At 40.8% G+C, this 12,133-nt stretch overlaps 1 protein-coding gene across 1 annotated transcript in view; it reads left to right on the top strand.

The window, feature by feature from the left end:
- The window catches only part of LOC138827406 (protein FAM114A2-like), a 73,092-nt gene extending 64,619 nt beyond the window's left edge, over window positions 1–8,473 (top strand). Inside the window, exons 10-11 of the mRNA XM_070022911.1 lie at window positions 3,288–3,559; window positions 5,785–8,473. The gene's annotated coding sequence lies outside the window, so the exon portion shown is untranslated. The remainder of the gene's footprint in view (window positions 1–3,287; window positions 3,560–5,784) is intronic.
- The last annotated feature ends 3,660 nt before the right edge of the window (window positions 8,474–12,133 follow it).

Raw genomic sequence — 12,133 nt, 5'->3', positions numbered from 1 at the left:
AATCTTGGGGCTTGAACTCAGGCCCTGGACACTGTCCCTGAGCATCTCTAACTCACGGCTAGCACTCTACCACTTGAGCCACAGCCCCAATTCTGGCTTTTTCTTTTTAGGTGGTACTGAAAAACTGAACACAAGGCTTCATGCCTGCTAGGCAAGCACTCTAACACTAAGCCCCATTCCTAGCCCCTAGTTAAAGGTTTTTAAACAGAAGTACTAGAGTTCAAACTGAGAGCCTCTAGCTACTAACTAGATCCCTCTTCCTCTGCAGGGGATCTTGTACTTGAGCTGACTCCCCTAGCCCCTACCCTTCATCACTTTTGATTACAAAGCAATTGATGAGGACCTAATAGGAAATGTTGATGTTTTCTTTTACCTCATCGATGGTAGTGACTACTGGTAACTCCTACCAGAAGTGGATTTTGACCATGAGTTGCTCCTATTTTCACCACCAAGTTAAGTGAAAGAGAATGGAGAGATGCCCTGTGACCCAGTGATCCTAGTGCAGGGAATCCTGAATAAAAGGAAAGAATTGTGCATACAAATGTGGTAAATTCACAAAAGGAAGAGAAAAGCATCCTGTACCTGGCTTTACCTCCTGATTCCCCCTTCACCTCCATGGTTGAATCTTACTTGGCCATATTTGCAACAATGTATCCTTCTTAGCAGTACTTCCTGTGCCTCAGTCACAGGTTTCAAGTTGCTTTTATTTTCAGGGTTTGTTTTGTGACTTCATCTTTTCGTATGGCCTTTTAATTTATTTTTTGTATTTTTTTGTCCATCATGGGGCCTGAATTCTGGGCCTGGGCACTGTCTCTGAACTCTTCAGTTCAAGACTAGCTAGCACTCTACCACTTGAGCCACAGTGCCATTTCTGGTTTTTTTCTGCTTATGCGGTAGAGAGTAGCCTTGAGGAAGTAAGCCCAGATACAGCACCCAGGACTTGGTTTCAAGCCCCAAGACTGGGACACACACATACACACACACACACACACACACACACACACACACACACACACACACACACACACACACACACAAGCTACCTACCTTTATGTACGAAAGATACTTAGGTTCTGTGCTCTCTTAAAATGTTTCTAATCATGTACAGTTGTGTAAGTATCTCTCATTTTAAATGATCATTCTTCCCTTCTGTTTAAAAATGAAATTATGAGAGCCTGGTATCCATGGCTCACACTTGTAATCCTAGCTATTCAGGAGGCTGAGATCTGAGAATCACAGGTCATTGCCAGCCCAGGCACAAAAGCCCGTGAGCCTCTTATCTCCAATAAACCACCAGAAAACCAGAAGTGTGCTATAGCTCAAGTGGTAGAGCACTCGCCTGGACTGAAGAGCTCAGGGACAGCACCCAGGCCCAGAGTTTAAGCCCCATGACCAAAAAAAATAAAAAGAAAAATTATCAGAAAAAATATTTTTGTAAAGCAGATATTTTCTAAGGCCAAAAAAACCTTCAGAATTTCTGGTCCATAAAATGTTATGTGCATGGTCTTTCTGTAACTCTCCAATGTATATTCCTATATTTTTAGGGGAAGTTTATATATAGCTTTTACTGTACTACTCAGAAGTGATTTATGCTCAAATATCTAGCACCCTTGAATATGCAGTCCCATGACTTTGCAGGAAAAGAATGGAAAGAGATGGAAACCCATGACAGGAATGAAAGGGAGTAAGGCAGTTTGCACTTCTTACTCACTGTGCTCTCAACAGCAGGGGAGAAGGTGGAGAGGATATCAAATGGCACAGATACTGGTAAGGAGTTTTCATTCGCTTTGGCAGTGGTTTCTCCTACAAAAGGGAGATGTATAAGCACAAAAGAAAGGTTCATTGACATTTTTGCTTTATTATTATGTGATTTATTTTTTAAAAATTGAGCCATTTTTGCCTACAAACACAAAATACTTTAGGATGAAGGCTAATAAGATAAGCAGTCTTAAATTTTCATTTCATTTCAAATATAAAAGTATTGATCTAGTCAGGTGCTGGTGGCTCACGCTTGTAATCCAAGCTGCTCAGGAGACTGAGATCTGATGATCTAGATTCAAAGCCAGCCCAGGCAGGAAACTCCATGAGACTCTTATCTCCAATAATCGACCAGAAAACTGGAAGTGGTGCTGTGGATCAAGTGGTAGAGCACTCGCCTTAAGCTGAAGAGCTGAGGGACAGTGTCGAGGTCCAGAGTACAAGCCCCATTACTAGATAGATAGATAGATAGATAGATAGATAGATAGATAGATAGATAGATAGATAGATAGATAGATAGATAGATCTAGCTGGGCACTTGTGGCTTAAGCCTGTAATCATAGTTAATCAAAAGGCTGACATTGGAGATTTGCAGTTCGAAAGCCAGACCAGGCAGAAAAGTCCATGAGACTCCTGTCTCGAATAAACTACTCAGAAAAAGCTGGAAGTGGTACAGTGGCTTAAGTGGAAGAGCTCTAGCCTTGAGTACAAAAAGGGTCATGGATGGTGCCAGGTCCTGAGTTCAAGCCACAGAACTAGCAAAATAAAAAGTATGGATCTACACAAGAGTAGAGTAAAAAGTTTCAGTGACATGACCTTCTAAACAAGAGGAAACTATAGTCAGAAACAGATCAATTGCTGGCAAGGGCTGAGAACAGACACAAAGGTGTGGCTACAAACTGGCATGAAGGAACACCCTCAGGTAAGCCTCATACATACAGAAACTATTCTTTTTTTGCGGGGGGGTCCGGTCGTGGGGCCTGAACACTGGGCCTGGGCACTGTCCCTCAGATCTTCAGCCCAAGGCTAGCGCTCTAACACTTGAGCCACAGCACCACTTCTGGCTTTTTTCTTTTTGCTTATGTGGTGCTGAGGAATTGAACCCAGGCCCTCATGCATGCAAGGCAAGCGCTCTACCACTGAGACACCTTCCCAGCCCAGGAACTATTCTTTATTTGTGTATTACAATATACTGTGATTATGTAGTATAAATATAACTATGATTCTATAGTATAAACATAAATATTATTTCTCAATACAGTGTCATATTGCAAAAGAAACAGTATACAAATTGTAGCTCAACTTTGTCCTAGAAGACTATCCTGATTCTTAGTAAGGGAATCAATATACATTACAAAAATGAATATGTTTCAAAAATAATTGTTCTGTTTTGCCTTTAGACATCTCTTGCTAGATCAACAAGTACATCAAGTAATTTAACTATATTATATCAAATACTGTATTATGGAGAGAACTTTTGCTTTCCAGTAAAGTAAATAAGCTTGTATTACACTTGCCTTCCTACACAGCAACTGGAAAACCAGACAAAATAGAAGAAAGAACTATTTTCAGACTGGAGAAAAGACAGAACAAGACTTTGGTCCAGGAGAAAAGAAAAACAAAGTGAACCCTACAGTTGTGCTTTCTGCCTAGAGAAAAGTTCCAAACCACAACACACAGAGGAGAACCTAAAGCCAACAGAACTCTCACAGGCAAAATAAGTCAGGGATAATGTCTGGAGTCAGGGAAGGCTGAAGCAGCTACCACATGAAAGTCAGAAAACTTCAGAAGATGCAGCTATGTAAGTAAAATGTTCCAAGAATCTACAGATGTGCCCATGTGACTTTATCTGAATAATACCCTGTTCAAGCACTAGGTAATTCCACAAAGCTGGAAGAGGAACTACCTGAGTAGTAAGTGACACAATCCCCAAAGCTCAAGCTATGCTGAAACATCAGGTTTCTAGGCAACCAAAGTGAACAGACTTCATTGAACACCTGAGGGCTAAGAGTGAATTCCGAAAAATTAGGGCTCAGCAGTAAAGATAAACTAGTCTTTAAGAATGAAGGTTACAATAGACTCACTATAAATAAGCCGAACAGAAAGAGGGAGGGGTGACATTGACCAAAAAGAAATGTACTCTTTACCCGACTTATGAAACTGTAACCCGTATCTTTATAGTAACAATTAAAAAAAATTAAGTATGAATCTGAACTATGTATATCATAACTAACTGCCAATTAATGGAAAGTAGAACTGGGCCATTGGTGGCTCATGACTGTGTTCCTAGCTATTCAGGGGACGGAGATCTAAAAATCACAATGGAAGGAAAGCCAGGGCAGAAAAGTTTGTGAGGCTCTTATCACCATTTATTTATCCAGCAAAAATCAGAGGTATGGGTCAATTGCCAGCTTTGGGAGAAAGGTGGCAAGGTAGACTTTTAAGCCCTGAGTTCAAGCCCCAGTTCCAGAACACACACAATGAGAGAGAGAGAGAGAGAGAGAGAGAGAGAGAGAGAGAGAGAGAGAGAGAGAGAGAGAGAGAGAGAGAGAGAGAGAGAGAGAGAGAGAGAGAGAGAGAGAGAGAGAAATAGAGAGAGAGAGAGATTGAGGAATAAACCGAAGGAAAAAAAGTAAAAGAAAAAAGAAATAACTTCATACAGTACATTTAAAACAACAAAACCCTCTTGTTCTCATACCTTGGAGTTCATTTCAATCTTATTCATAGCTATTTAACTATAGGACTAACAAATGAGGGAAACCATGGGACCTATTCTTTGGGTATGGCTTACTTCACTTAATGTGATTTTTTCCCAAGTCTTTCCATTTTTTTTTTTTACAAAAGGGCATGTGTCATTCTTTCTGATGGAACCATTGAATTCCATTGTGTATGTGTGCGTGCGTGCGTGCGTGTGTGCACGCCCGTGCACGCACATATATATATATATATATATATATATATATATATATCACATTTTCTTGGTCTACTCATCTACTGAGAAGCATCTGGGTTGTTTCCATATCTTAGCTATGGTAAACAATGCTGCCATGAAAATGGATGTACTGTTAGCTTTAGTGTGGCCTTGTTTGTGATTGTTTAAATGTTAGAATTTAAAGAGAATGGTCAATAGCAAATGAGTCAATTTCATATTTATTAACTATTTTATTAAATTTAAAATGTAAATTTGCTGGGGGGATGGATCAGTTACGGGGACCAGGGAGGGTATGAGTGTATATTTTGTGGGGGAAGCCCAGCTTCCTTGATATAAGCAATTGTGCATATGACATCAAGTTCTCTACTAGTGCAGACATAGAGCATTAAGTATCTCAGTTGTACACCCTCCAGGATTTGCTCTTCATTATCAGCTGTGAGGGTCTATGTGTACCAATATTCTGGCTGAATAAGAAACACCCCATCAGGCATGTTAAAGCATGAATCTTCAGTTTTGCTCCCAAAACACTCAGGTGTTCAAGTAACCTGCTTGCAATGACCTGGAGAGTTCTCTCTCCAGACTCTGAGCTACCAGACTTTGCTTCTTTCAAAAGAGAATTTACTGGAAGTATTCAGAGTCTCTGATTCTTGCTGCATGGCATTAATAAATTGGAAGAGAGAGAGAGAGCTAGACAGGATGAGGATTTTCAGGGAGAGATTCTAGGCCTCTTTGGCATGATCACAAGGAGACCCGTGAGTGAAAGTAACACATGCACAAAATTATAAAAATTCAATACCTAAGCCTATATGAAATAACACTGCAAAAATCACAGATCATGCTGTCCACATGTTCTTTTTCTTTTTCTTTTGTCACTCATGGGGCTTGAACTCTGGGCCACGTGCTGTACCTCAGCTCTTCAGTTCAAGCTAGCGCCCTACCACTTGAGACATAGCATCACTTCCAGCTTTATCTGTTTATACGGTGCAGAGAAATCAAACCCAGGGCCTCATGCATGCAAAGCAAGCACTCTACCACTGAGCCACCTTCCCAGCCCCTGTCCACATGTTCTTAATAATCTTTTATATTTACTGCAGAATGGCAAAGGAAGAATTCAAAATGGAAGATGATTTGGATGACTATGGACAATCAGCGCAACTTATTAATAAATTGTGATCGATGCACAGACGCAATGTGAGATAGACACACTGACTGTCAGAAAACCAATTTCCCCACAGAGACACATCACCATATTCAGGTTACCTGGAAGACTTCTAAGATTTCTGTTGGGCATGTGAGTCCATGCGAGCAGAAGAGCCAGCAGCAGGACTCTCATGCTGTGGGGCTTTCTGTCTTCAGCTTCATGGTTTTGGAGGATGGTGGCTCCTTGGTTTTTATGAGAGTCTCCTGTGGGTCAATCTCCTGGATGAACCAATCAGTGCTCACCATCCAGAGGTGTTAACTCTCCCCCCTCCACACCCCATGCCAAAAAAAAAGTCCTGCTTGGGACAGGTGGTCTGGAGGGAATTCCAGCTCTCTAAGCAGATGAGCAGCAAGAACATGGTGAGCTGAGTACACTTGTGTTCACTGGGAGCAGTGAACTGATTATCAATTCCATGTACACAAGTATTTATTTTCTTCAACTTGGCACTTAGTGAAATGGATGGAAGGGAAACCAAGTCTCCATTCTGGCTGAAGGTGAAATGGCAAAGCTTCCTTGCAACTGAGGTTGATTTAGCTATCAGGTGGAAGAAGTGAAGTCCTGGGGGCAGATAGCATCAGAATCAGATGGAACGTTCCAAACCAGCCCAGGCCATGTGAAAGTTCTGGACTCTTTCCTCCAGCTGACCACCCAAAGGACACAGGTACATATGTGGCTCAAGTAGTAGGGTGTTAGCAGGGAGAAAAATAATATCTAAGACACAGTATCCCAGCCCTGAGTCCATGTCCCAGGACATGTCCTAAATTAAAGGAAACCATGAACTCAATGTCTTTCTATGTCCTTTAGAGAAACAGTGATTTCTATAAATGTCTCACAGGATATTCTTTATTAGACATTCCTATGAACTTACCACATTCCTCAAATTACAGTTGAAGGGAAATGCACCTGGTGACATTAAATTTCTAACCATGGGATGAAGTTCACAGTCAACCCCAGGTAGCAGAGTCTGTAGTCCATATATGGATTATATGGGCAGAAGCAGAGGCACTGGCAGAGTGGATGTGTGCTTTTGACACAACAGGAAGAACAGCATGCACTGATGACCTTTGCACATGATTTTCTGACTGAAGAGCTTCACAGTGATATGATGGGAAGTAATAGAGTGGAGTTTTCAGATCTAAGTCACAGAAGGGCAACTCCTCTTCCTTTCCAGGAGGAATCCATCAACTACTCAGAAAAAGCCAGAAGTGGTGTTCTGTCTCAAGGGATGGAGCACCCGCCTGGAGCACAAAGAGACTCAGTGATGCAGTCCAGGCCTAAGTTCAAGTCCCACGACTGGTCAAAAAAATAATTGGGACGTGGGGATGGAATAGAGATATAGATAATTGGACTGCTGGATTGATTCACAGAAACAAGTCAATGGGGCCAAGTCTGGTCCTGTAAAAGATTAGCGGACCAGATTGGAGCAAAAAAAAACCAAGATCCACTCATGTGTTTTCTATAATACACTCAAATCATAGTCACAGATCAACACAAGTCTGAGCAAAGGGATGGAAATGAATCTTCCAGGAAAATTCATCCTCTGAGAAGGCAGGAGTATCCACCCTGTCATCTGATAAAACAGAGTTCTGATTAAAACCAATTAGAACAGACAAGATCATTACAGATAAAGGGAGTGATCAATGAAGAAACAATCACATAGGTTAATATATAGTCCCCAAACACGAAGCACTTAAACATGAAATAAATGTTTTCAGCCTCACAGAAAATGACAAACCCCAACACTCATGTTCAGGTTTTCCAATCCTATTGGAAGCTCTACTTCCTGACCTTCACTTTCATCGTATGTTTATTTGTTGGATGAGGAGTGGAGAGATGATGATTTGGCTGGGGTGGGGGTAGTTTAATTCAAAATGAGATCATGAGATCCCCTCCTCCTGATAATAACCTGGAGCCACCAATACCTCGTCTCATAATTATATTCTTTAGCAACTTGAGAACAGTCAGCTAGTCAAAGGGTAGAATAGAGTGAAATCTCCAGCCAGTCTTGGTGTCAACTCCTACTGTGTGGAAAAATAGGGCTGTGGTTTGAAGTGGTAAATGCAGGAAAATAGGAATCCACTCCACATATCCCTTTTCCTCTCAATTGACTGGGGAAAGGAAATCCACAGTACATAACTCTGGAAAATTCAAAATACTATGACATCATAACGACTAATCCCCAAAGAAAGGTTTTTGACATCTAAAGGTGAGGACACAGAATCTCTACAAATGAGTAAACCCCAAGCCCCGAATAGGAAATGTCAAATACTGGATTCCTCAGGGATGGAAATGATTTTGTTTTATCATTGTTCAACTCATGGTAATATTTTTTTGTCTCAGTCTCAGTCTTATCCTCCAGGAGCATAATTTTATTTTTCAGGAGTGCTTAGGAAAAGAAAGAATTTTCTGGAAGGAATCAGTCTCAGGAACCTTAGTTGGTCCATTTGCCCACGATCCTCAACTTCATGTCTTGCACGGGGCGAGGGTGGGGGGAGATCTGTGTATGAATTCTGCCCATCCATCCCTCCTGCTCACAGATGTCTCCTGGATAATTTCAGATCTGTCCTTCCAGTCCCATCTGAGAGGTTGACAACTCATGGCTTCCTCTGTGACCAAAGATGGTCCAAGGAAATCCATGACCACTTTGAGTAAGAATTCTATTATTATTATATTATCTATCTATCTAATAGATATATCTATACATCTATTATCTATTATATTCCTTCTTTCATTCTTTCAACAATTATGGCTGAGGGGCATCTGCATAGGTCTCACAGCTCTCTTGGCCCATTGGCCATGCTGCCGCCCAGGGTCTCTGCCCAGCTATCTCCACCCAGAGAATCTCATCAGAATCTTATCCGTATCTCCATTCTTGAGTTGTTCTCAGCCAGATGCCCTCTGCCCTCCAGCCTCATCTGTGTTATATTGAAATTCATTTGTAAGATCCAGATTGGACATATTTTGAGAGGTCAGATTAGGAGTCTTTATTAGAGTGTTCATTATTAGTCAGTAACTGCAGGCAGATACATGTCCTCAGAAAACTTGCAGCCTTGAATGCACTTTGTACCATCAGGAAACTGAGCCATGAGGATAATGAAGAACAGAAAAGCAATGTCCAACTCCAGTGAAAAGCCCAAGTGAGATGCCATGGTGATCTGAGGAGACGCAGGAAACATGAAGCATGGTGAAAAATGGTGCGTGTAATTGTTGGGGCCTAAATAGGGTCAAGATAAGGGTCACAGGAAGCTCAAGATTCAAGTTCAAGACACAGGACTGGGATGAAACTATTGTCCAAGTTCCTCTAGGAACTCAGGCACACACATCACATGGGGGTGGGACTTCCTTCTTCTAGGAACTCAGGCATGCACATCATCTGGGGGTGAGATTTCCTTTCCTCTGGGGATTCAAGCAGAGCCATCACCTGGAGGTGGCCTCTAACTTCATCCAACAAGAAGGCAAGATAGTGCCAGGTAGATCCAGTATCTTCATTTCACCTGCTTATACAGACGCTTCTGATTCAAAATTACAAATCCCCATGTCTCATACCCTACTGTATTTAAACCCTGATCCGCCTGTGCCTCCAGGCTGATGCTTCTCTCCAGCAATGATTAACTCCTAACCCCATCTATAGGAGGTATCTGCCTTCTTCTTTCCTTTTGTCTCCTTGATCTTTCCTAACAAAGTAGGGCTAGCTATATCTCTTGTTTACATTAATTTATTCCATTGTAATTATGGAGGTGATGCCCAGAGCAATTCCCATGACCTGAGTCAGGTAAGAATACATTTCCTAACTTAACCAAAGAAGTGAAGGACCTCTATGATGAAAACTTGAAAAACTTGAAAAAGGATATCAAAACAGAACTTAGAAAATGGCAAAAAAAAAAAAAAATCCCATGCTCCTGTATTGGAAAGATCAACATCATGAAAATGGCAATACATCCCAAGGCTATCTAAAAATTCAATATGATACCTATCAAAATTCCAACCTCATTCTTTAAGGAAATAGAAGAGGCAATCCAAAAATTCAGATGGAACAATAAAAGACCCCAAATAGCAAAAACGCTCCTCAACAGAAAGAACACTGATGGTGGAATATCAATACCAAATTTCAAACTCTAATATAAAGCAATAGAAATCACAAGAGCTTGGTACTGGCACAAGAACAGACCTCAGGACCAATGGAATAGAATTGAAAACCCAGAAATGAACCTACAGACCTATAGCCAACTAATCTTCGATAAGGGAGCTAAACAAATAGAGTGGAAGAAAGACAGCCTCTTCAGTAAATGGTGCTGCCAAAATTGGTTAACAAATTGTAGAAAAACAAAGCTAGATCCTTATATTTCACCCTGCACCAGAATCAACTCCAAATGGTTCAAAGACCTCGGGGTCAAAGCAGACACTCTGAAAACATTAAAGGATGGAATAGGAGAAACCCTGGGTCTCCTTGGCACAGGCCGAAATTTTCTTAATAGAGACCCAGAAACACAACGAATCAAAGAAAGGTTGGACAAATGGGATTGCATGAAGTTGCAGAGCTTCTGCATGGCAAAGAACATAGCTAGCAAGATCAATAGAAAGCCCACGGATTTGGAGATGATCTTCACTAGCCATACAATGGACAGGGGTCTCATATCTAAAATATACTTGGAAATCAAAAAATTAAATCCCCTAAAAACAAATCCTCAAAGAAACAACTGCCCAATAAATAAGTGGGCTAAAGACTTAAAGAGAAACTTCTCTGAAGGAGAAAGAAGGATGGCCAATAGACACATGAAGAAAAGTTCAACATCCCTAGTCATTAAAGAAATGCAAATCAAAACAACATTTAGATACCACCTCACCCCAGTTAGAATGGCAAAAATCAAGAACTCTAATAACAACAGATGCTACAGGGGATGTTGACAGAAGGGAACCTTACTGCATTGTTGGCAGGAGTGTAAACTTGTTCAACCATATTGTAAAGCAGTATGGAGGTTCCTGAAAAGACTTCACATAGAGCTCCCCTATGACCCAGCAATCCCACTTTTGGGCATTTACCCAAATGTTTATAAACAAGGCCACACTAAAGGTACCAGCACAACTATGTTTATTGCTGCATTATTTACTATACCTAAGATATGGAACCAACCCAGATGCCCCTCAGTAGATGAATGGATCAAGAAAATGTGGTATATATACACAATGGAATTCTATGCCTCCATCAGAAAGAATGACATTGTCTCCTTTGTTAGGAAATGCAAAAGCTTGGAAAAAATTATATTAATTGAAGCAAGCCAATCCCAAAGAAACATAGGTCCCATGGTTTCCCTTATTTGCAATATCTAGTATATCTCTTTGTTAAGCAGGAAAGGTCAGATAAGGTGATGTTAGGGAAATGAACCCTAAGATATGTATTCAAATTTTTTTTCTTTCATGCGATTGTTTCTAACGCATATATAAGATTATTTCTTTTTTGCTATATATGTCCCTCCCCCATAGTATAACCCCTACTTTCACTGTATTTGATGTCGGTATAATTTTTGGAGGGGAAGGGGAAAAACAAGTCGTTTAAATAAGGATACAGGTGGACCCGTTTCAATGAGATGTACAAGTCGTTATGTCGAAAATGAATTTTACAACTTTGGTGGGAGGGGTGGGGAGGATTGGGTGGGGGGTCGTGGGTAGGATGGGAAGGGATGGGAAAGGGAAACAAAGGAGGAGGCTACAATGCTTGAGAAGAAATATACTCATTATCTTACCCATGTAATTTTAAACCCTCTGTACAGTATTTCCACAATAAAAAATAAATAAAAATTAAAATAAAATAAAAGCATGCATTTCCTTTGGCACAGTGTTTTCTCTTCCCTCACTCTCTCCCTGTCCCTCCCTCCTGTCTCCACCAGAGAGTTGCAGACTTCAGCTATAGGTGTGCTCTTGAGCTCCACTACTGCACTTAGTCACCCTTTTTCCCTTAAGTTCTGTGCTCTCCCGCTACCAACCCAAGGATATCCACGTGGATACACAATAAATGAGGAAAAGGACGCAGAATCACTCAAAAATAAAAACATAAATCTTTAAAAATAAAAGAAAAAAGAAGAGAGTTCTCTTGTTTCCATATCTGAGAATTTCTTTATATAGGAAGGGTATGTAGGTGTCTGTGTGGTCTCTTATTCTGTAATCAAAAATGGTGGCCTGAAATAAACATAGTTGTCCTGGCAGCTTTAGTGTGGTCTTGTTTGTTAACATTTGGGTAAATGCCC

This window comes from Dipodomys merriami, unplaced genomic scaffold, assembly GCF_024711535.1.
Source record: "Dipodomys merriami isolate MVZ:Mamm:240054 unplaced genomic scaffold, mDipMer1.0.p SCAF_1550, whole genome shotgun sequence".
NCBI lineage: Eukaryota > Metazoa > Chordata > Mammalia > Rodentia > Heteromyidae > Dipodomys > Dipodomys merriami.
The sequence above is the reverse complement of the archived record's forward strand: the minus strand, read 5'-3'. Positions and strand labels throughout refer to the sequence as shown.